The 26541-nt window shown below is 38.7% G+C and overlaps 1 protein-coding gene and 1 long non-coding RNA gene across 3 annotated transcripts in view; one reads left to right on the forward strand and one right to left on the reverse strand.

The window, feature by feature from the left end:
* SOX2 (SRY-box transcription factor 2) overlaps window positions 1-26541 on the forward strand; it is a 592096-nt gene that overhangs the window by 324763 nt on the left and 240792 nt on the right. The gene's annotated exons all lie outside the window — the stretch shown is intronic.
* Window positions 1-26541, reverse strand: part of LOC137224948 (uncharacterized) — a 226947-nt gene that overhangs the window by 2045 nt on the left and 198361 nt on the right. The gene's annotated exons all lie outside the window — the stretch shown is intronic.

Below are 26541 nucleotides of genomic sequence, written 5' to 3' on the forward strand. Positions count from 1 at the left end.
TCCGCGGCATGTGGGATCTTCCCGGACCGGGGCACGAACCCGTGTCCCCTGCATCGGCAGGTGGACTCTCAACCACTGCGCCACTAGGGAAGCCCAAAAGGCAGAATTTTTTTTATGGCTGATTAATGTTCCATCTTCTTTATCTATTATTCATCTGTTGATGGGCAGTTGGGTTGCTTCCATATCTTGGCTATTGTAAATAATGCTGCTATGAACATTGCAGTGTATGTATCTTTTTGAGTTAGTGTTTTCTCTTTTTTTTTTTTTTTTGGATATATGCAAAGTAGAAGTAGAAGTGTTGGATCATATGGTAATTCTGTTTTGAGATTTTTGAGAAACCTCCATACTGTTTTCCATAGCGGCTGCACCAGTCTACATTCCCACCAGCAGTGTACATGGGTTCCCTTTTCTCTACATCCTTGGCAACATTTGTTATTTGTAGACTTTTTGATGTTAGCCATTCTGACAGGTGTGAGGTGATGTCTCATTGTGGTTTTGATTTGCATTTCTCTAATAATTAGCAACGTTGAGCATCTTGTCATGGGCTGTGGAGAAATGTCTATTCAGGTCTTCTACCCATTTTTTAAATTGGGTTGTGTTTGGTTTTTTGAGCTGTTTATATATGTAGATATTAACCCCTTACCAGTCATATCATTGGCAAATATTTTCTCCCATTCAATAGTCTGTCTTTCCATTTTGTCGATGGTTTCCTTTGCTGTGCAAAAGCTTTTAAGTTTAATTAGGTCCCACTTGTTTATTTTTGCTTTTCTTTCTTTTGCCTTAGGAAAGAGATCCAAAAAATATTGCTACGGTTTATGTCAAAGGGTGTTCTGCTTATGTTTTCTTCTAGGAGTTTTATGATTTGGGGTCGTACATCAGGTCTTTAGTCCATTTTGAGTTTATCTTTGTATGTGGTGTGAGGAGATGTTACACAGTATCATTTCTTATAGACATAACCTCTTATATTACACCTGTAAGAATATTAGAGCTGGAAAGGAATTTAGAAATTATCTACTCCAATTTCTGAGGTCCAAGGAGGGTAAGTTACATAGTGAACAGGTGCCCCCTAGAGACTGTTACAGAAGTTCAGCACTGGCTGCCAGATATGCTAAAAGAGATGGATGATTAGACACACCCTTCTCCTCTCAGACCTCCGCCTCACTGACCACGGTCACTATATTGCTCTCGCTTTTCTTTGCCACGTCTGTTCTTATGTTGTTATGTTAGATCTTTATCAAAGGTATAGCTCAGGAACACTTTTTCCTAGAAGATAGGTCCACTCTGTATGATTGTGGGCAGGAGAGAATAGGAGAGAGACCAGGGTTAGGAAAATGAGTGAGGGGCCTGGCATTTGTTCCTTATGGGATGGGAATTAAAAAGAGTCAGGGGTCAGGGTGGTCTCCTTAGTTTCCAGAACGTGTCCTGATCTATCGTGACCTTAGTCATTCCAAAAAGGGAAAGCACCTACCAGTCATAGGTTTGTAGAACCCACAGTGTGAGTCATAGATTTCTGCAGCTGGCATCAATTAACTGGATAGGTAGCAGGTGCTTCATCAAATGATGATTATGTCTGTAGACTTTTAATACTCAACATCTGAATATATGGTACATATGGCAAACAGGCATGTATTCCTATATGTAGCACGACATCAACAGGCAATTCAAACAAAAAAGAGCATTACCAAAAATGGGGGGAAATGTTCATCTTAATTAGAAACAAACTAAAAACAATCATAAGGTGATATTTTCTGTCCAGCACGTTAGCAAAAAAGATATTTTTTCAAAAAATACTTAATGCTATTAAGGTTTCCTTGAAATGGGTGCTGTGAGGGACCTTGTGAAAATACAGCTGACAGTATAAACTCAAAACACTGAAACATTTGGGGCCAATAATCCCACTACTAGGAAGTTAGCCCGAGGACATCATTTAGGAAAGGAAGTTGCTGTAAGCTCTAGGATGTTCCCAACAACTTTATTTTTAACTAGAAAAACTGTAAGCAGCCTAAAGTCCAATCAGTGAGGAATGGTGAGTAAAATTGTGGTAGGCCAAATAGATGAAACATTCAATAGATGATGATTATCAAACCCATATAACTTCATGAGCAGATATTATGATATATCCATAAAAGCGATATGTGAAATTGTCCACAATGATTGACAAACTGAGTGTATGTCTCTGCATGGATAAGTTTTGGAGGAATACACACACAAAACATACAAAGTAGACTTTGTATTAGAACAGGAGTATGCAGGTTTTCCCTCCATTTGTAATATTTTGATTAACAATAATAATAAAATTAAACAATAAAAATAACAAATCTAAAAAGGCCTATAAATATTTTCACTTCTCATAAAGTTTTCTCCTGCTCATTCTGTACATATTCTTGCTTGTTCCCACCTAGGATGTGAAGAAAAGATATGTTTTGCTCAATATGTATAATTTCAGGTAGACCCTTTGAGAATTTAAGCACAATTCCAATGTGCTCTCAACTCATTTTGGAATAAGAGGACCCTAATGATGTAACAATAGAATCAAATCACATAGGACTTTAAAAATGGTTGCTATTTTTAAATGCGAGAAGATGTATACTCATTCAATATTTAAACATTTCCAGTGCCAGTAAGTCTAGCTCACAAAGCAGCATATTCAATTTACAAATTTCTTTTCATTCATGATATATGTATTGAGCCAATTCTCTCTTTAGAATGAGCAGCCAGACAGTAACAAGACTGAAAGTGGGGAGACCAGTTCGGAGGCTTTCTCATTAGTGCAGATGAGAGATAATGAAACCTGAACTAAGTCAGCACCCAGAGAGGAAAATGGAAGAACAACTTTACAATGTATTTAGAAAACAGATCAACTAGACTTAATGACTAACTCCAGCCCAAATTCAAGGGAAGGGGATTAGTTTCCATCCCTCAGTAAGAGGAGTAGAAAAGAATTTATGGCCATCTTTAACCTGACACACCCTCCTTCCATGTTCTGTATATTTGTTTTAAAAATCTGAGCTCATCAGAAAACCCAGACATCTACAGTGTTTCTTCTTTTAATTTTCAGATGCTCACTTCTCTTTCCCCACTGAGAGACACTTTTCTTAGTTTTAAGGACTTTCTTTCCATTTTGAATTAATCTCTGTTAAGATCTGTGTCCACAGAATAATCTAGATCGTGTACCTTAACTTTTAAAAGTTCATTTTTCTGAATTCTAAACAGTGCTTCTCAAATGTTAGTGTGCACACAAATCACTAGGTGATCTTGTTAAAAAGCAGATTATGATTCTGTAGGTCTGGGTGGGGCCCGAGAGTCTGCATTTCTAACAGGCTCCCAGATTATGCAACGTTGCTAGTCCTCTCACCATACTTTGTGTTGCAAGAGTCTAGAGAATCCTATCTAATTCCAACATTGCTTAGCTCACTTAGCCGCATGACACTCTACCAATCAGGTCTTCCTTTTGGGACAGAATAAATTTCAGAATGCTATTATTTCCTAGGCTTTTTCAAGTGATGTAATTGGAGATACATCAAACCAATAATTTATCAAAGACTCTGCTCGTAGTGAAATAAATGTCCAGATAGCTAAAGGTTCCTATCATAGATACATCTTGTCACTGTGCCTACTTCATACTCTGTAAGATATTGATAACATTTTTATAGAGTCACATGTCAGAGGTATGAAGCAGATATGGTTATCTTCATTCTATAGATAGAGAAACAGGCTCAGAGAGGACAGGTAAATTGCCTCAGGTCAAGCAGCTGGTAGGTAGTTAAGTGCTGCCTCCCTAACCTGGATCATCAGACTCTAAACAATAAAAAATTGACAGAAGAAAAGTCTGATGAGGGTTCCTAAGACAAGCATTGCTTACTACTAATCACATGAACCAATATCCCAAACCCAGAGCACACCTAAAGTCTGGGAGAATAAAACTCAATGACGTCTCTGGGTATTTGGAAAAAATAAAACCATCTATTTGCACATGAGATCATTCTTGATCCATTTTCCATCACTAGCCATAGATGAAGAAATACTCTCACTACCTCCAAGACCCCAGACAACCATAATGACATGAGCAACTACAAGTCTCCCCCTCCCCAGTCCCCCAAGAACAGGCTTAGGTGTAGGGCTGGCATTGTCATGTTGAAGTTGTATTGAGAGCTTTTCTTCTTTGTTGAACGTCAAGAATCAGGTCTGGGGAAAAAATCTGTAAGTACTGTAATTAACTTCAATTTTAATTTCTGGGTGTCTTTTTTTTCTCCTAGCTGCTGCCAAGGTTCTCCTTCAGTCCCATCACTTAGAGCAGAATTCACGAAGCTCAGGCCAGACATCCCTGGGCAATTTTTGTGAGGTTTCAGGGTGATGTGCTCAAGCTCTTCTGGGAAACTTGGAGCCAAACTAAAATATGGATTGATTGCTTAAAAAAAAAAAAAAGTCCACCAGTTTCAAGAAGCCAGTTTACATTTCTCAGTTTGGGGAAAAACTTTTAGGAGTTGGAATTTTAATACTTTATGGTTTTCAAATTGGGTATAATACATTTAAACTTCACTTTGTTTTCTTTATCATTTGCTTATTTTTTATTATTCCTTCCTTTTCTATTACTATTACTTTTCTCTATATGTGTTCATACGTAGCTCTATGTGCATTTGTTCTGTTATGAATTAAAAGCACTAAAAGACCCAGAAAACTTATCCCTCTAGTCTGCTCCAGTGCAGTTTAAATTAAGGTCCTCACTTCTTTTAAAATCCAATTTATGTTACTTGGAAGCTACATTTCATATTATCCATTATAATGCCTGTTTACCCACAAATTAATAGTGTACCAGATAGAACAAATGGAATAAAAATAGAATCTATTTGAGAAGTTAGGCTTAAGGAATAAAAAAGGCCTACCGTGTAATAAACTTGTGTAGGGAGAGGGCAAGATGAGGGCACTGTTGACTGACCCAAAGGATAGAAGCCATCCAGTATTATTCTGGCATTTACTGAGGAGTAAGACCGTGCAGGGTATACTAAGTGTTCTGGGGTTTAAAACATGTGAGACTCTATTTCAGTCTTCAAGATGCTCACAGTCTGGATAGGGAGACAGATTAGAAGACAAAAATCAAAGAGTAATGTTATGGGAATAGTAGAGGAACGAGATTCCTTTCAGTGGAGGTAGAGGAAACTGGGAAAAGGTCATGGAGATGATTTCATTTCAACCAAAACTTAAAGGATGGACAGGAATTCAATAAACAGGAATGAATGGTAAGGATAGTTAGAGAGAGAAAATAGCTTATGCTATTATCATCCACAGAGGTGGGAAGGTGAAAGGCATGCACAGAGAATCACAGAGAATGTGATTAATGGAAAAACGTGCATGATGGACTGTAGAACTGAAAGCTAGAAAAGTAAACCTCCCTTTTCATAATTTTACCAGTGGTGTATATCCTCTAAGACCAGTGCTTCTAACTTAGTTTTGTAAGCCCACTTCCTTTCTGTAAGGCCTCTTGATTAAGAGTCAGAGTCAAAATTGAGATTTTTTTTTTACTCATTGATAGGTATAAAGAAGAGGTATTGTTTTCCTTCTTGGGCTTCATAGCAATGTGTCTCCTATATATTTATAATCCCCCATCACTTTTCAGGCATGTCCATATTCTTTCAAAGTGTGGACATCTAGTCACTCAAAGATAAGTTTATGTATTGTGAATATGAGATGGATAACAGTTTATAATCAGGGCTTAATGAAAGAAGAATATAAGTCATTGACATGTCTTTTCCTTGCTCAGTTTACTTTTAATTTTATTCCATTGTATAGTTCGTATAGGATGTCTCCATTTCTATCAGGAGAGCTACTGAAAGATACTGATTGAAATAATTCTCTTTGAATTAATTTGACTTGATCCTAAATTGCCATATTCTGACTTTCCTCTAGGCTCAAGTGTGAATATCTATTTTCGTTCTATAAATGTTGTTAGGTTCAAGGTCAGTGTCACTACATTCTCAATAATTCTGACTGGTATCACATCTAAGCTGTATCCATTCTCGGGGCTGCAGTTACTTCCAAAGTAATGTGGATATCACAGATTTTTAGGAATGTCAGTCATTCTAAACGTAAGCAAAGTGCCTTATTCTTTAAATTTGTCCCCTTATAGAGTATGGCTTAATTAATCCATTAGGAGATTTTGAAGGAGACTTACGACAGGATAGGAATTGAGGGCCATCCTCCACATCTGGAAGCTTCTTTTTGACTCTCCCACTTCAAAATCCTACTTTTTTAATATATAAATTTATTTATTTATTTATTTTTGGCTGCGTTGGGTCTTCGTTGCTGCACACAGGCTTTCTCTAGTTGCAGCGAGCAGGGGCTACTCTTCGTTGCGGTGCGCAGGCTTCACATTGCGGTGGCTTCTCTTTGTTGCGGAGCATGGGCTCTAGGTGTGCGGGCTTCAGTAGTTGTGGCATGGGAGCTCAGTAGTTGTGGCTCATGGGCTCTAGAGCACAGACTCAGTAGTTGTGGCACACGGGCTCAGTTGCTCCGTGGCATGTGGGATCTTCCCTGACTAAGGCTAGAACCTGTGTCCCCCTGCATTTGCAGGCAGATTCTTAACCACCGCACCACCAGGGAAGTCCCTCAAAATCCTACTTTTGACAGCAAGAAAATTTTGTATTGTGGAAGGTGAAAAAAAAGAAAAAAGAATTATTTGGTTTTTGATAGCTTTCCCTAGGCTTACATCTATTTATTATCTTAGGAGGCAGAAGTCCTCCTTTTTAGGAAAGTGTATCATCATTATTTTGTTGGACTCATAAAAAACCACAGTATTTCAAATTACTGTATTGTTTAAAGTGACTATTCATGTGCATATTGAACATATCATAGGTCACAGATAACTCTTCATCTAAACATTTACTGATAAGGGTGGCTGGATTCTGTTTTCAGTTTCATTTATCTCTTTTTCCAAGATGTGAAGGCAATACATTTTTCTCTTGCCTCCATCTGCTTCCCTCACCCCCTCTTCTTTTGCTCACAGCATGGGAAGGAGAGTTACAGCTTAGTCTGTTTTGCTTATGGAACTGTGCCAGAAGCAGTTTTGAAGGTGTTTTAAAAATGAAGACATCTGGCAGCTGGCATACTTACAATTCATTTGCCAAAGACAAGTTGCACACTGCTGGAATTTTTAACTGAAGATCACGCACCAGGTAAGAAGCAGTCAGGTGGAGCTGGTGCATAGGAAGCCACACACTCAAAAAATGTTAGCTCTGTGAAGTTGGGTGGACTAACAAGAAACACGCCTGCATCCTTGTCTACCAACCCCCTTGTCACCAGGCCCCCTTAAAAGAGGTGAGAGGAAAAACATCCAAGCCAAGAAAATTGACAGTGAATCACAAGGCGCTGACAGGTCAGCAGAAGCCCTAGAAAATAGGCAAGAGGAAAGGGTATTAAGAAAATAAAAACATGAAAAGAGAATTTAACATAGTGTTGGATAAACATGGTTCTGTCAATTGAATGGTCCAGTTTTTCAGAAAGAAGTAGCCTAAGAGATTATGGTTTCATGGTTCACCCCACTAGTGAATTACTAACAGTAAACCAATGAATGCTCTGTGATTGAAAATTTACTTGATGTTTGACAGTATTAGGGTACTTGTTTTGGGTTTTCTGTTTTAAAATCTTTTATTGTAACTGGAAATCACTAAATACTAGTGCCAGATCGATTGGTTTTGTAATTTTACACTTGGATTAAATGAGTTTGTGTTTTATACCTTTGTTCTTCTGCAACAGGAATTTAACTCACAAATATGGGCATTTCATTATGAGATTAACACTTGACCTAACAGAACAAGGGAGAGAAATTATCCCACCACATTGACAATCTCTCTCTGACAAATTTCAGCACTTTAAAAGTAGTGGGGGCGACCACCTAGAGGGGAGGAGAGGGAGGAGATATGGGGATATATGTATACGTATAGCTGATTTCACTTTGTTATACAGGAGAAACTAACACACCATTGTAAAGCAATTATACTCCAATAAAGATGTTAAAAAAGTAGTGTGGGCCATATTTGACGTACAGGCAATAAGATATATGTTTATAAAGCAAGAATTAGAGATTATTTGTGTTAGAACTTGACATATTTCCATGTAACAAGTCTGGAGTTTTTTCCTTCGGTCCTTCTGCGTCCAGGCCTCTTGTCTCCGGTGTTCTTGTCTCCTGTTCAAAACATTATACATGGGGGTATTGGTTAGTGAAGAAGGAAGGAGACAGTGTTGCAGTTATAATTCTGTTGTTGAGGGCAGTTGACCCTCACCTTACTGCAGATGGAGACAATTGCTGGCCTTGCAGAGGCTGCAAACTTGTGGCCTAAGTGCAGGATCTAGTCCAAATATATGTGCATTTGACTATCAACTTGCAGAGTGTTTATGATTTTTAAAGTAAGTTGACAGGAGAGTTCACATTTTTAAAAGTTTGGATTTCCAGTTTCTTTTTTAAAATCAAAAGATCAGGCATCACCATCCACAATCCCTCATGAGAGCCGTCTGCTGGCCCTGGCCTCCATGATGCGATGGTGCAGGGGTCCTCCAGTCACCAGGTCCTGACACCCTCATTCTCTCCCCAGGGTTGAATGCAAATTGCTACTTCCCTGTGTTCCTGCTGTTATTTTCCCAAACTCAGAGTCAAAAGGAAAGTGAAATGTTTCTTACATCTTTGTCAAAAGTGTGGAAATAGAAACAAGCCAGAGAGACATGTTTTTCTAATACCAGGCCCACTGCCCACAGTGATATTACCTCTCCCGCCCCTACTGCCCCCTGAGTCTGTTTCCTTCCTTACCTCCTCTGCCCACCTCAGATTCTGTGGGTCGAGACTTGGGGTTCAAGCTGCCTCCTGGCCCAGCCAGGATCACGAAACCTGTACGTCACATCAGAACTGCTGCAATATCACAAACAGAGCCTTCTTAAAGATACCCAATAGGGCTTCCCTGGTGGTGCAGTGGTTGGGAGTCCGCCTGCCGATGCAGGGGACGCGGGCTTGTGCCCCGGTCCGGGAGGGTCCCGCGTGTCGCGGAGCGGCTGGGCCCGTGAGCCATGGCCGCTGAGCCTGCGCGTCCGGAGCCTGTGCTCCGCGGCGGGAGAGGCCACAACAGTGAGAGGCCCGCGTACCGCAAAAAAAAAAAAAGGTACCCAACAGACGGTCCATCCCTGGATTTCAAATGCTCTTAATGGGTGGGAGGATGGGAAGGTAGGAGACCTGGGGATGAGGAGCTGGGGGAGGGGGACAGTAAACTGTTTGATATTATGTCACTTAAAAATGTACTTTTTGTTCATAAATTTACTCATAAATTGGTATTGCCTGTGACGGATTTTTCTACAATTGGGCTCTGCTGCTTTCATTGAAACTGAGCAGTTACAAAACCTGCGAATATTTTTCTTTCCTTTTTTTTTAAAAAAGAGAAACTGCCATAAGCACATATGGGGAAAATGGTACCTCGCAGAAATGAAGACATTTGCCTGGTGATTTTAGTGATTGGTTGTGAAGGCAATGATGCAGGAACTACTCTTTACACGGGTCCATCCATTTAGTGTAATTGCTCCCGAAGGAGAGTTTTATAGTTCTTGGAATTGTAACTACGTGAAGTACTAGCAAACTCTACCTCATGTAATCTAAACTGAAGACTCAAGAGATGAATTATAAATGCTTAGAAATGGGTTTTAGAAAGAATATTGATGATTTGTCAACTCTCCATCTTTCCTTTAAAACTTGTTTTTGTTTGACAGTCAAGTGCCTATCAGATGAGGCCCATCTGAAATCCCTGCTGTTTTTCATTCATCACATAAAGATCTTTATTGAGACCTTCTAATATATGAAGCCAAACCTATTGTTTCATTGCAGAATATTGGATCTCTAAAATGACCCTGCAAAATAATTTCTACATTAGTTTTCATTCTCCTTGTGCATGATTTTAGGTCCTTTTTATTTACACAGAATTTTATTACTGGGTTAAAGAGAAGCAAAGTGTACTTTACAGAGAGCAAATGTAATCTCCAATAAGAAGGTCTCTAATAGAAAGGGAGTTGGAAAAGTGAAAAATGCAGATTATTGGAAGCAGGTGCATTTTCAAAGAATGATTTCTGGGTGTGTGTGTGTGTGTGTGTGTGTATGTGTATGTTGGTAGCAGAGTGGCGGAGACTTAATGTATTCTTTTCAACATTCAATTTTAAAAAGTAAAGTAAAGGAGATGGTTATGTCCTCTTTGTTACTACTATTGATATTAAAACATAAGACTGAACTCGGATGGCATGATCTAGGGCTTTCATTTTATTTTATTTTATTTTATTTTTTTAAAATTTAATTTATTATTTATTTATTTACTTTTGGCTGCATTGGTTTTTTTTTTTTTTAACATCTTTATTGGAGTATAATTGCTTTACAATGGTGTGTTAGTTTCTGCTTTATAACAAAGTGAATCAGTTATACATATACATATGTTCCCATATCTCTTCCCTCTTGCGTCTCCCTCCCTCCAACCCTCCCTATCCCACCCCTCTAGTTAGTCAAACCAACGAGCTGATCTCCCTGTGCTATGCGGCTGCTTCCCACTAGCTATCTATTTTACGTTTGGTAGTGTATATATGTCCATGCCACTCTCTTATTTCGTCCCAGCTTACCCTTCCCCCTCTCCATATCCTCAAGTCCATTCTTTAGTAGGTCTGTGTCTTTATTACTGTCTTGCTCCTAGGTTCTTCATGACCTTTTTTTTTTCCCCCCCCTTAGAGTCCACATATATGTGTTAGCATACAGTATTTCTTTTTCTCTTTCTGATTTACTTCACTCTGTATGACACACTCTAGGTCCATCGACCTCACTACAAATAACTCAATTTTGTTTCTTTTATGGCTGAGTAATATTCCATTGTATATATGTGCCACATCTTCTTTACCCATTCATCTGATGATGGACACTTAGGTTTTTTCCATCTCCGGCCTATTGTAAATAGAGCTGCAATGAACATTTTGGTACATGACTCTTTCTGAATTATGGTTTTCTTAGGGTATATGCCCAGTAGTGGGATTGTTGGGTCCTATGGTAGTTCTATATTTAGTTTTTTAAGAAACCTCCATACTGTTCTCCATAGTGGCTGTATCAATTTACATTCCCACCAACAGTGCAAGAGGGTTCCCTTTTCTCCACACCCTCTCCAGCATTTTTTGTTTCTAGATATTTTGATGATGCCCATTCTGACCAGTGTGAGATGATATCTAATTGTAGTGGTGATTTGCATTTCTCTAATGATTAATGATGTTGCAGATTCTTTCATATATTTGTTGGCAATCTGTATATCTTCTTTGGAGAAATGTCTATTTAGGTCTATTTAGGTCTATTTATTGGATTGGGTTGTTTGTTTTTCTGACATTGAACTGCATGAGCTGCTTGTAAATTTTGTATCCATTCAGCCAATCTGTGTCTTTTGGTGGGAGCATTTAGTCCATTTACATTTAAGGTAATTATCGATATGTGTGTTCCCATTCCCATTTTCTTAATTGTTTTGGGTTTGTTATTGTAGGTCTTTTCCTTCTTTTGTGTTTCTTGCCTAGAGAAGTTCCTTTAGCAGTTGTTGTAGAGCTGGTTTGGTGGTGCTGAACTCTCTCAGCTTTTGCTTGTCTCTAAAGGTTTTAATTTCTCCATCAAATCTGAATGAGATCCTTGCTGGGTAGAGTAATCTTGGTTGCAGGTTTTTCTCCTTCAACACTTTCAGTATGTCCTGCCACTCCCTTCTGGCTTGCAGAGTTTCTGCTGAAAGATCAGCTGTTAACCTTATGGGGATTCCCTTGTGTGTTATTTGTTGTTTTTCCCTTGCTGCTTTTAATATGTTTTCTTTGTATTTAATTTTTGACAGTTTGATTAATATGTGTCTTGGCGTATTTCTCCTTGGATTTATCCTGTATGGGACTCTCTGTGCTTCCTGGACTTGATTAACTATTTCCTTTCCCATATTAGGGAAGTTTTCAACTATAATCTCTTCAAATATTTTCTCAGTCCCTTTCTTTTTCTCTTCTTCTTCTGGAACCCCTATAATTCGAATGTTGGTACGTTTAATGTTGTCCCAGAGGTCTCTGAGACTGTCCTCAGTTCTTTTCATTCTTTTTTCTTTATTCTGCTCTGCAGTAGTTATTTCCACTATTTTATCTTCCAGGTCACTTATCCGTTCTTCTGCCTCAGTTATTCTGCTATTGATCCCATCTAGAGTACTTTTAATTTCATTTATTGTGTTGTTCATCGTTGCTTGTTTCATCTTTAGTTCTTCTAGGTCCTTGTTAACTGATTCTTGCATTTTGTCCATTCTATTGTCCATTCTATCTCCAAGATTTCGGATCAACCTTACTATCATTATTCTGAATTCTTTTTCAGGTAGACTGCCTATTTCCTCTTCATTTGTTAGGTCTGATGGGTTTTTATCTTGCTCCTTCATCTGCGGTGTGTTTTTCTGTCTTTTCATTTTGCTTATCTTACTGTGTTTGGGGTCTCCTTTTTTGCAGGCTGAAGGTTCGTAGTTCCTGTTGTTTTTTGTGTCTGTCCCCAGTGGCTAAGGTTGGTTCAGTGGGTTGTGTAGGCTTCCTGGTGGAGGGTACTAGTGCCTGTGTTCTGGTGGATGAGGCTAGATCTTGTCTTTCTGGTGTGCAGGTCCACGTCTGGTGGTGTGTTTTGGGGTGTCTGTAGACTTATTATGATTTTGGGCCGCCTCTCTGCTAATGGGTGGGGTTGTGTTCCTGTCTTGCTAGTTGTTTGGCATAGGATGTCCAGCACTGTAGCTTGCTGGTCGTTGAGTGAAGCTGGGTGCTGGCGTTGAGATGGAGATCTCTCGGAGATTTTTGCTGTTTGATATTATGTGCAGCTGGGAGGTCTCTTGTGGATCAGTGTCCTGAAGTTGGCTCTCCCACCTCAGAGGCACAGCACTGACTCCTGGCTGCAGCCCCAAGAGCCTTTCATCCACAGGGCTCCTTAATTTGGGATGATTGGTTGTCTATTCAGGTATTCCACAGATGCAGGGTATATCAAGTTGATTGTGGAGCTTTAATCCGCTGCTTCTGAGGCTGCTGGGAGAGACTTCCCTTTCTCTTCTTTGTTCTCACAGCTCCCAGGGGCTCAGCTTTGGATTTAGCCCCGCCTGTGCGTGTAGGTCGCCGGAGGGCGTCTGTTCTTTGCTCAGACAGGACGGGGTTAAAGGAGCCGCTGATTCGGAGGCTCTGGCTCACTCAGGCCCGGGGGTAGGGAGGGGCACGGAGAGTGGGCTGGGCCTGCGGCTGCAGAGGCCGGCCAGACGTTGCAGCCTGAGGCACGCCTGTGCGTTCTCCCGGGGGAGTTGTCCCTGGATCCCGGGACCCCGGCAGTGGCGGGCTGCACAGGCTCCCCGGAAGGGCGCGTGGCCAGTGACCTGTGTTCGCACACAGGCCTCCCGGTGGCGGCAGCAGCGGCCCTAGCCGCTCTGGGCGGCCCTAGCCACGTCCGTCTCTGGGCTCCGCACCCCTAGCCGCGGCTCGCGCCCGTCCCTGGAGCTCTCTCAAGCAGCGTTCTTAATCCCCTCTCCTCGTGCACCAGGAAACAAAGAGGGACGTAAAAGTCTCTTGCCTCTTCGGCAGTTCCAGACTTCTCCCCGGACTCTCTCCCGGCCAGCCGCGGTGCACCAACGCCCCGCAGGCTGTGTTCACGCCGCCAACCTCAGTCCTCTCCCGGCGCTCCGACAAAAGCCGGAGCCTCAGCTCCCAGTCCCGCCCGCCCCGGCGGGCGAGCAGACAAGCCTCTCGGCTGGCAAGTTCCGGTCGGCCCGATCCTCTGCGCTGGAATCTGTCCGCTTTGCCCTCCGCACCCCTGTTGCTGTGCTCTCCTCCGCGGCTCCCAAGCTCCCCCACTCCGCCTCCCGAAGTCTCCACCCGCGAAGGGGCTTCCTAGTGTGTGGACACTTTTCCTCCTTCACAGCTCTCTCCCGCTGGTGCAGGACCCGTCCCTATCCTTTTGTCTCTGTTTAGTTTTTTCTTTTGCCCTACCCAGGTACGTGGGGGGTTTCTTGTAGGGCTTTCATTTTAAATTTCAGGTTGTTCATTCACTCAGCCAACACTGAACAAATGCTCTATGCTACATACTTTGAAATGTGCTGTGGCTATAGCTGAAAATAAAACAGACATGGTCAGAAGGTCTACAGGCTAATTGGAAAGACAGACATTAAGTAAAATATCACACTTACATGTATTTCAGGAACATACCAGGCCTGCTCCTGCTGTGAGACATTTGCACTTACTGTTGCCTTTGCTTACACTGCTCTTCCCTCAGATACCTACATAGCTCCATCCCTCACTATCTTAAAGTCTTAGCTCAAATGTCACCTTCTCAGTTGAACAATGCAGAATTCTAAATCCAACTAAATGAGCATAAAATATGAAGGGAAAACAAAGGTATTTTAAGAAATCCATTCAGAAAGAAATGTTCAATGAAGTACTCAAAGAAAACAAAAAAGATTTTAGGAGAAAGAAATACATTAAATACCAAAAATAAGAGAAGAAGAGAAACCAATGAGACATATGGCTAAGTATAGATCCTGACAAACATGTAAACTTTTAAAAATACTGATAATCTGGAACCAAACTCCAAATGAGTTCAACATAAAAATTGAAGGTGAAGCCAATGTCAGTGAAGGGGAAAATGATAGCATGCTGTGGTTCATTGTCTTTTCTTAGGAGAAGGTTATATACATTTAAATGTACGAGTTTAAAAATTCATGGCTAACCAATACAAGAATAGACACCAAATATGTAATTTTTAAATCTCTGGGGAAGGAAAAAATGGAGAAAACTCAGTTAAATCCCACCGGCAAAATAGAGAAAGTAAAGAAGAAATTACTTTTTTAAAAAGCTAAATGTTAAATATTTAATAGTGGTAATATGGCCAAACATTTTAATAATTACAAGGAATGTAAAATGTTAATTCTCCTATTAAAAGGTAAAGATTGTCAGATTTTACTTTAACTATGTACTATTTCCCAGAGACACTTCCAAAACAAAATGACACAGCATAATTAAAATAAAGCGATGGACATAGGTATATCAGAAACATGCTAAGTAACCAAGAAAAAGATCAGTTAAAATAATATTAATATTCCTATAAGCTAGTGATGAAAAATCTGAAAGAAAAATTAAGGAAACACTCCCATTTGCCATTGCAACAAAAAGAATAAAATACCTAGGAATAAACCTACCTAAGGAGGCAAAAGACCTGTATGCAAAAAACTATAAGACACTGATGAAAGAAATTAAAGATGATACAAACAGATGGAGAGATACACTATGTTCTTGGATTAGAAGAATCAACATTGTAAAAATGACTATACTACCCAAGCAATCTACAGATTCAATGCAATCCTTATCAAACTACCAATAGCATTGTTCACAGAACCAGAACAAAAAATTTCACAATTTGTATAGAAACACAAAAGACCCGGAATAGCCAAAAGAATCTTGAGAAAGAAACATGGAGCTGGAGGAATCAGGCTCCTGGACTTCAGACTATACTACAAAGCTATAGTCATCAAGACAGTATGGTACTGGCACAAAAACAGAAATATAGATCATTGGAACAGGATAGAAAGTCCAGAGATAAACCCACACACATATGGTCACCTTATCTTTGATAAAGGAAGCAAGAATATATAATGGAGAAAAGACAGCCTCTTCAATAAGTGGTGCTGGGAAAACTGGACAGCTACATGTAAAAGAATGAAATTAGGACACTCCCTAACACCATACAGAAAAATAAACTCAAAATGGATTAAAGACCTAAATGTAAGGCCAGACACTATAAAATTCTTAGAGAAAAACACAGGCAAAACACTCTATGACATAAATCACAGCAAGATCGTTTTTGACCCACCTCCTAGAGAAATGGAAATAAAAACAAAAATAAACAAATGGGACCTAGTGAAACTTAAAAGCTTTTGCACAGCTAAGGAAACCATAAACAAGACCAAAAGACAACCCTCAGAATGGGAGAAAATATTTGCAAATGAAGCAACTGACAAAGGATTAATCTCCAAGATTTACAAGCAGCTCATGCAGCTCAATAACAAAAAAACAAACAACCCAATCCAAAAATGGGCAGAAGACCTAAGTAGACATTTCTCCAAAGAAGATATACAGATTGCCAACAAACACATGAAAGAATGCTCAACATCATTAATCATTAGAGAAATGCAAATCAAAACTACAATGAGATACCATCTCACACCAGTCAGAATGGCCATCATCAAAAATTCTAGAAACAATAAATGCTGGAGAGGGTGTGGAGAAAAGGGAACACTCTTGCACTGTTGGTGGGAATTAAATCGATACAGCTACTATGGAGAACAGTATGTAGGTTCCTTAAAAAAGTAAAAATAGAACTACCATATGACCCAGCAATCCCACTACTGGGCATATACCCTAAGAAAACCATAATTCAAAAAGAGTCATGTACCAAAATGTTAATTGCAGCTCTATTTACAATAGCCAGGACATGGAAGCAACCTAAGTGTCCATCATCGGATGAATGGATAAAGAAGATGTGGCACATATATACAATGGAATATTACTCAGCCATAAAAAGAAACGAAATTGAGATATTTGAAGTGAGGTGGGTGGACCTAGAGTCTGTCATACAGAGTGAAGTAAGTCAGAAAGAGAAAAACAAATACCGTATGCTAACACATATATATGGAATCTAAGAAAAAAAAAAAAAAGAAAAGGTCATGAAGAACCTAGGGGTAGGATGGGAATAAAGACACAGACCTACTAGAGAATGGACTTGAGGATATGGGGAGGGGGAAGGGTAAGCTGTGACAAAGTAAGAGAATGGCATGGACATATATACACTACCAAACGTAAAATAGATAGCTAGTGGGAAGCAGCTGCATAGCACAGGGAGATCAGCTCGGTGGTTTGTGACCACCTAGAGGGGTGGGATAGGGAGGGTGGGAGGGAGACGCAAGAGAGAGGAGATATGGGGATATATGTATATGCATAGCTGATTCACTTTGTTTTAAAGCAGAAACTAACACAAAAGCAATTATACTCCAATAAAGATGTAAAAAAAAAAAAAAACTACAATGAGGTATTACCTCACACCAGTCAGAATGGCCATCATCAAAAAGTCTACAAACAATAAATGCTGGAGAGGGTGTGGAGAATAGGGAACCCTCTTGCACTTTTGGTGGGAATGTAAATTGATACAGCCACTATGGAGAACAGTATGGAGGTTCCTTAAAAAACTAAAAATAGAGCTACCATATGACCCAGCAATCCCACTACTGGGCATATACCCTGAGAAAACCATAATTCAAAAAGAGTCATGTACCACAATGTTCACTGCAGTGCTATTTACAATAGCCAGGACATGGAAGCAACCTAAATGTCCATCAACAGATGAATGGATAAAGAAGATGTGGTACATATATACAATGGAATATTACTCACCCCATAAAAAGGAACAAAACTGAGTCATTTGTAGAGACGTGGATGGATCTAGAGACTGTCATACAGAGTGAAGTAAGTCAGAAAGAGAAAAACAAATATCGTATATTAACACATATACATGGAATCTAAAAAAAAAAAAAAGGTTCTGAAGAGCAGGACAGGAATAAAGACTCAGACGTAGAGAATGGACTTGAGGACATGGGGAGGGGAAGGGCAAGCTGGGACGAAGTGAGAGAGTGGCATGGACATATATACACTACCAAATGTAAAATAGATAGCTAGTGGGAAGCAGCCACATAGCACAGGGAGATCAGCTCGGTGCTTTGTGACCACCTAGAGGAGTGGGATAGGGAGGGTGCGAGAGAGACGCAAGAGGGAGGCGATATGGGTATATATGTATATGTATAGCTGATTCACTTTGTTCTAAAGCAGAAACTAACACACCATCATAAAGCAATTATACTCCGATAAAGATGTAAAAATAATAATAATATTAATATGCTATAAATCAGATTTAGGGATCAAAATCATTAATTTGGGCAAAGAGGAAGATTTGACACATTAAACAGAATAATTTGTCAAGATACAGAAGTCACAAATTTTATGTACCTAGCCATCCAGCTTTGACATATATAAAACAAAATGTATTAGAAATGCAAGTAGATATAAAGTCCGTATGCTTGGTGGAAGAATTTAGTGCACCTCTCTTAGAACCTGAGGACTAAAGTAACAGAATAATAATAATAATAAAGATACATAAGGTTTTAATAATACATGTAACAAATTATATATGCATACACGTCCAATAAAAAGAGAATACACTTATTTCCAATGCATTAACTTATTTTAAAAAATTTATCACATATTATGCCTCAGTAAATAATCTTAATAAATCTCAAAGAGAAACTGAAATTACACAGGTATGTGCTGACTTCAACAAAATCAGAAATCAATAACAAACTGATGGCTAGAAACAATCTAACTACTTAGGTAAACTTTTAAAAATTCTTAAAATAATTCCTGAGTTAAGAAGGAATAAAAAATATTTACAAGTGAATGATAATGAAGACACTAAATAAAAACGTGGTATATTACTAGGTAAATATATAGCAAAATATTTAAAGAATAATGTCTCAAGTAAAGATAATTTAACATTTAGAAATTTATGTCATTGACTCTAGTAACAATAAAGAAGGACAACAATATGGTCATCTCAGTACATTCCAAATTTTAAAAAAATAAAATTCAGTAACATATATTTTGTTCAAATTCTTAGCAAACTAGGAATAGAGGCAAGCCTCCACACTTTAATAAGGAATATTTATGTCTGCATCTCACAGTACACCAAAATCAATAATGAAACTCTCTAAGTATTACCATTAAAGTCAGGAATAAGTCTCAGTATTGAAGATTGTACTGGCTGTCCTAGGCAATGCAATAAAAAATAATAATAGGGCTTCCCTGGTGGCACAATGGTTGAGAGTCCACCTGCCGATGAAGGGGACACGAGTTTGTGCCCTGGTCCGGGAAGATCCCACATGCCGCGGAGCCTGCGCGTCCGGAGCCTGTGCTCCGCAACGGGAGAGGCCGCAACAGTGAGAGGCCCGCGTACCGCAAAAAAATAATAATAATAATAATACATTATATGAATATAGGACTAATAATATTAAATAAGAGCTATAAATGTTAGAAAGGAAGAGAAAAATTATGATTTATAAATAATATAATCTTATGTTTTGAAAATCCAAAAGAAATAACTAAAATTACTAGAACTGATAAAAGAATTTAATATAGTAATAAGATTTTAAAAACTCATAGTTTACCTATACACCAATAATAACCAATTAGAAAAATCTTGAATATTATTCACAAATGCAAAAAGGGAAAAACCCCACAAAATATATAGGATATTAGTTTAATAAGAAATATACAAGATTTATACAGAGAAAGTAGTAAAACATTGCCTCAGCAATGGATAGAATTACTCAGTATAGTAAAGCTCACAATTCTCTTCAAATTAATCTGTAATTCAATGCAATACCAAACAAAAACTTAAGAGCTAATTCATTTTAAAATATATGTGGAGGTGAGAGTAGTCAATAATGTAAAGAAAAATGGAGGTAAAATATCTTCTTAAACCTTTTAAAATATCAAAGCATGTTAAGAAATTAAAAGAGAGTGACATTAGGGGGCAGAAAAATAGATAAGTAAATGAAATAGAATGGAAAGTCCAGAAAAGCAAATTTAAGATATAATAAACATTGTATTTTAAACCGTTAAATACAGGAAAATATTTTTATAATATTGGGGTAGGACAAGCACTGTTAAGAGAAAACCTAGAAGCTAAAAAATCAAATTATTGATAGATTTGATAAAATTTCAAACCTATGTATGATCCAATAAAAATCCACAAACAAATTTGTGACAAGCAGTATATTGGGAGAAAATATTTGCAATATATATATAACAAAGGATTATATATAGGATATATAAAGAAGTACTAATAATTAACAAGAAAACGATAAACAACCCATAGAAAAAAATCAGCAAAGGATATCACCAGTCTGGGACTTCCCTGGTGGCACAGCGCCTGCCAGTGCAGGGGACACAGGTTCGATCCCTGGTCCCGGAAGATCCCACACGCCGTGGAGCAACTGAGCCCGTGTGCCACAACTACTGAGCCTGCGCTCTAGAGCCCGCAATCCACAACTACTGAGCCCATGTGCCACACCTACTGAAGCCCGCACGCCTAGAGCCCGTGCTCTACCAAGAGAAGCTACCACAATAAGAAGCCTGTGCACCACAACAAAGAGTAGTCCCCGCTCGCCACAACTAGAGAAAGCCTGTGAGCAGCAACGAAGACCCAACGAAGAAAAGAAAGAAAGAGAGAGAAGGAGAGAAAGAGAGGGAGGGGGGCAGAGAGAGAGAGAGAAAAGAAAGAAAGAGAAAGAAAGAAAGAAAGAAAGAAGAAAGAAAGAAAGAAAAGAAAGGAAAGAAAGACTATCACCAGGCAATCTTAAAAAGAGGAAGCATATGTGATTAATTAACAAATAAAAATGTATTCCACCTCAGTAGTACTCAGAGAAATGAAAATTAAATCAGAAGTGAGATATAATTTCTGAGTCATCAGATTGGTAATTTTTTTTTTAATGGCAGAGTTCCAGTGTAATGTAATATTGTTAGAGCCAGCACTTCCACTCCGAGATGTCTGTGGTGGATACTGTTGGCTGCCTGTCCAGCATTTCATCCCTCTAGAACCCTGATTTCTTCAGTATTTCCCTCCCCCTGCCCCTGCCTCCGCAGCCCATATGCCTCAAGAAAAGCTGACCCCACCTTCAGCTTTAGGGGTGAGTCTGACTGAACCAAAAGGTAATCTCAAGCCCTGCTCTCTCAGTCAATGATTGGTTAGAATTCTTGACAATGAGAGGCAAGGAGAATTATGCTGGAAGTTTTCAGCAAAGGTTCTTTCTCGCTCTTAAGAAGAATATCAAGAAGACAAACTTACTTTCTCTCACAAGACATGAAAAAAGCAAAATGTAGCCCAGAAGCTTCTCCCCCCACTGAAATTCCTCTTATATGGACTGATAATTTTCCTACCACATGCCAGATAATGTTCTAGGTTCTAGGAACAGACAGTATATAAAACAGACAAAACTCACAGCTCATAAAACATTCTACTTGGGGAAACAGAAATAAAAAGAAGTTATAAATATAATACATAGTATGACAAATAATAAAGCAGAGAAAGGGAATTGGCAATGTTAGGGTACAATTTAAATATAATAGGGAAGGCCTCCCCCAAAAGGGGACATTGAGCAAATTCTTAAAGGAGGGGAGGAAGAAAGGCATGTTGACATATGAGAGGAAAAGTTTCCAGAAAGAGGAAAAAGTCATTGCAAAGGCACAGAGGCCCAAGTATGCCTAACATGTTTAAGGAAGAACAAGAAACCCTGTGGGGCTGGATCAGAGTGAGCAAGTAATAAAATAGTAGGAGATAAGGTCAGAGAAATAATAGGGGGCCAGATTGTGGGGGACCTTGTAGACAATTGTAATGGCTTTGGGTTTTGATCTGAGTGAAGTGAGAAGCCATTAGAGGGTTTAGAGGGGTGACATGGTCTTAGTTCCATTTTAGCAAGATAACTCTGGTTGATGGGTTGGCTGGACTGTCAAGGGACAAGAGCAGAAGTAGGGAGAGTAGTTAGGAGTTCACTGCAATAATCCAGGGAGAATTGACCATGGCTTGGAGCAGGATGGTGGCAGGAGTGGGTGGGAAGGGAGTGAAAAATAGTTGAATTCTGAACATATTTTGAAGGTAGAGCCAACAAGATTTGCTGATGGACAAGATAGGGGTGTGAGAAAAAGAGGAGCGTGAAGGAAGACTCCAAAATTTTGAGCCTAAGCAACTCCTGAGAATGGAGTTTTCCTTAACTGAGAAGGGAAACTGGTTTACGGAGGTGGTGGGGAGACATGAGGGGTTTGTTTCAATTTTGTTAAGTTTGAGATACTTATCTGTCAATGTGGAGATGTCAAGTAGACATTTGGATACTTGAGTCTGGCTTTCAGTGAAAATACTGGTTTGGAAGTAAAACTTTGAGTTGTCAGAATTCACATGTCACTTTGTCATGAGAAATGTTATGAGATCACCAAGGAAGTGAATGAAGAGAGAACATTTAAGGACTTAGCTCTGGGGCACTCCAGTGTTAATATTTAGGAAAGCTAGAAGGAGGAACAGGCAAGGAGAATAGGAAGGAGCAGTCAAGAAGATAGGGAAAAAATCCAGGGAAGCATAGTGTCCTGAAAGCCAAATGAAGAAAGTGTTTTAAGGAGGAGGAAGCAATCAACTGAGTCAGATGCTAGTGAGTCAGTATAATGTAATGGCTAAGATAACGGCTCTGAAGCCATTCTGCCAGGTTCAAATCCAGCTGTCACATTTATTTGCTATGTGATCTTGAAAAAGTCACTACACCTCTCTGTGTCTCCTTCTCCATATATAAAAAGGATATTATAATGGCTCTGATTTCATATGTTATTGTGAGGCAAAGTGTCTATGTTTAACACACTTAGAATAAGTGCCTGGATATGGTAAATGCCCAATAAATGCCAGCTATGATATTTTTTTAACATTGGACATTTTATTATTTTTCTCTTCCAGTTTTATTGAGATATAATTGACATACAGCACTCTAAGTTTAAGGTCTACAGCATAATGACTTGACCTACCTATACTGTGAACTGATTACCACAAGTAAGTTTAGTTAACATTCATCATCTCATATAGTTACCCCAAAAAAAGGAAAAAATGTTTTTTTTCCTTGTGATGAGAACTCTTAGGATCTACTCTTTTAACAACTTTCAAATATACCATAACAGCTATGATTATTACTACACTTAATAGTAATAGTAGCAGGATGTAGTAGCAAGAAGAAGAGGAAGGAAAGGACTGAGACCCAACCATTGACTTAAGCAATGTGGAGGTCATTTGTGACATTGACAATGAGCGATTTGGGCAGAATGGTGAAAACAGAAGCTTGTTTAAAGTGATATTATGTCCAAAAGAAATTGGGATAAGATGAACCGGAGACAATAAGTACAGGAACTCTTTCAAGAACTTTTTCTTGAAAAACAAAAAGGGCAGCAGAGACATAGATTGGTAGCTATAGGAAGAAATTGAGAAGAAAGGATTTTTTTATTATAGGAGAAATAACAGCTTTCAAATAGTGAGTGTATTTATTTTATTTTTTTATTGAAGTATAGTTGATTTACAATGTTTCAGGTGTACAAAAAACTGGTTCAGTTATACACATATATACGTATACTCTTTCAGATTCTTTTCCATTATAGGGTATTACGAGATATTGACTATAGTTCCTTGTGCTATACAGTAGGTCCTTGCTGTTTATCTATTTTATATATAGTAGTATGCATCTGTTAATCTCAGACTCCTAATTTATCCCTCCCTCTGCCTTTCTCCTTTGGTAATCCTAAATTTGTTTTCTATGTCTGTGGGTCTATTTCTATTTTATATATAATTTCATTTGTATCATTTTTTTTAAGACTCCACTATAAGTGATATCATATGGTATTTGTCTTTCTCTGTCTGACTTACTTCACTTAGTATGACAATCTCTAGGTCCATCCATGTTGCTGCAAACAGCATCATTTCGTTCTTTTGTATGGCTGAGTAATATTCCATTGTATCAATATGTATATACCACATCTTCTTTATCCATTTATCCGTCGATGGACATCTAGGTTGCTTCCATGTCTTGGCTATTGTAAATAGTGCTGCAAGGAACATTGGGGTGTATGTATCTTTTTGAATTAGGGTTTTCATCTTTTCTGGATATATGCCCAGGATTGGGATTGTTGGGTCATATGGTAGCTCTATTTTTAGTTTTTTAAGGAACCTCCATATTGTTCTCCATAGTGGCTACACCAACTTACATTCCCACAAACAGTGTAGGACGGTTCCCATTTCTCCACACCCTCTCCAGCACTTATTATTTACAGACGTTTTGATGATGGCCATTCTGACCAGTGTGAGATGGTACCTCGTAGTTTCAATTTGCATTTCTCTAATAATTAGCAATGTTGAGCATCTTTTCATGTGCCTATTGGCCATCTGTATTTCTTCTTTGGAGAAATGTCTATTTAGGTCTTTTGCCCATTTTTTGATTGGGTTGTTTGTTTTTTGGATACTGAGCTGAATATGCTGTTTGTATATTTTAGAAATTAAGCCCTTGGGCTTCCCTGGTGGCGCAGTGGTTGAGAGTCTGCCTGCCGATGCAGGGGACACGGGTTCGTGCCCTGGTCTGGGAAGATCCCACATGCCGCGGAGCGGCTGGGCCCGTGAGCCATGGCCGCTGAGCTTGCGCGTCCGAAGCCTGTGCTCCGCAACGGGAGAGGCCACAACAGTGAAAGGCCCACGTACTGCAAAAAAAAAAAAAAAAGAAAAGAAAAGAAAAGAAATTAAGCCCTTGTCAGTCACATTGTTTGCAAATATTTCTTCCCATTCCATAGATTGTCTTTTCCTTATGTTTATAGTTTCCTTTGCTGTGCAAAAGCTTCTAAATTTAATTAGGTCCGATTTGTTTATTTTTGCTTTTGTTTCCATTACTCTAGGAGACGGATCCAAAAAAATATTGCTGCGATTTATATCAAAGAGTGTTCTGCCTAAGTCTTCTTCTAGGAGTTTTATAGTATCTGGTCTTAGATTTAGTTCTTTAATCCATTTTGAGTTTATTTTTGTATATGGTATTAGAGAATGTTCTAATTTTTTTCTTTTACATGTAGCTGTCCAGTTTTCCCAGCACCATTTATTGAAGAGACTGTCTTTTCTCCATTGTATATTCTTGCCTCTTTTGTTGTAGATTAATTGACCTTAAGTGTGTGGGTTTATTTCTGGGCTTTCTATCCTGTTCCATTGATCTATGTGTCTGTTTTTGTGCCAGTATCATATGTTTTGATTACTGTAGCTTTGTAATATAGTCTGAAGTTAAGGAGCAGGATTCCTCTAGCTCTGTCCTTCTCTCTCAAGATTATGTAGGCTATTCAGGGTCTTTTGTGTTTCCATACAAATTTTTAAATTTTTGTTCCAGTTCTATGAAAAATGCCATTAGTAATTTGATATGGGATTGCATTGAATCTGTAGATTGCTTTGGGTAGTATAGTCATTTTAACAATACTGATTCCTCCAATCCAAGAACACAGTATATCTTCCATCTGTTATGTTGTCTTCAATTTCTTTCATCAGCATCTTATAGTTTTTGGAGTACAGGTCTTTTGCCTCCTTAGGTAGGGTTATTCCTAGGTATTTGCTTCTTTTTGATGCAGTGGTAAATGGGATTGATTCCCTAATTTCTCTTTCTGATATTTCATTGTTAGTGTATAGAAATGCAACAGATTTCTGTATATTAATTTTGTATCCTGCAACTTTACTGAATTCATTGATGAGCTCTAGTAGTTTTCTGGTAGCGTCTTTAGAATCTTCTATGTATAGTATCATGTCATCTGCAAACACTGACAAAATTTTGCTTCTTTTCCAATTTGGATTCCTTTTATTTCCTTCCCTTCTCTGATTGCTGTGGCTAGAACTTCCAAAACTATGCTGAATAAAAGTGGTGAGAGTGGTCATCCTTGTCTTGTTCCTGATCTTAGAGGGAATGCTTTCAGCTTTTCACTGTTGAGTATGATATTAGCTGTAGGTTTGTCATATATGGCCTTTATTATGTTGAGGTATGTTCCCTCTATGCCCACTTTCTGGAGAGTTTTTATCAGAAATGGATGTTGAATTTTATCAAAAGCTCTTTCTGCATCTATTGAGATGATCATATGGTTTTTATTCTTCAATTTGTTAATGTGGTGTATCACATTGATTGACTTGTGGATATTGAAAAATCCTAGCCTCCCTGGAATAAATCTCACTCGATCATGGTGTATGATCCTTTTAATGTATTGTTGGATTTGGTTTGCTAGTAGTTTGTTGAGGATTTTTGCATTATGTTAATCCATGTTACTGGCCTATAATTTTCTTTTTTTGTGGTATCTCTGTCTGGTTTGGGTATCAGTGTGATTGTGGCCATAATAGAATGAGTTTGGGAGTGTTCCTTCCTCCGCAATTTTTTGGAATAGTTTCAGAAGGATAGCTGTTAACTCTTCTCTGAATGTTTTGTAGAATTCACCAGTGAAGTCATCTGGTCCTGGACATTGGTTTGTTGGGAGTTTTTAAATTACTGATTCAATTTCAGTACTTGTAATTGGTCTGTTCATATTTTCTATTTCTATTTTTATTTTAAATATACTTTTAATCAGAGCTTGGCCTTAGAGGAGTCAATCTGAAGACTTTCTGGTGGAGGACAGAGAAGAGGGAGGAATGTGGAGCACTATAAAGTGACTGAGCTCTAGGCACCTCATATTAAGTGTGCTTAGTTGTTATTATATACCTCTCACATACTAGAATGTAAGCTCCATAAGAGAGGGCTCTTATTTTATTCCCTGCTATATCTCTGTCACCTTGAACAGTTCCTAGCACACAGTAGGTATTCAGTAAATATTTGTTAAACTAATGACTACTTTCAGTGA

Source organism: Pseudorca crassidens, chromosome 5 (genome assembly GCF_039906515.1).
Source record: "Pseudorca crassidens isolate mPseCra1 chromosome 5, mPseCra1.hap1, whole genome shotgun sequence".
NCBI lineage: Eukaryota > Metazoa > Chordata > Mammalia > Artiodactyla > Delphinidae > Pseudorca > Pseudorca crassidens.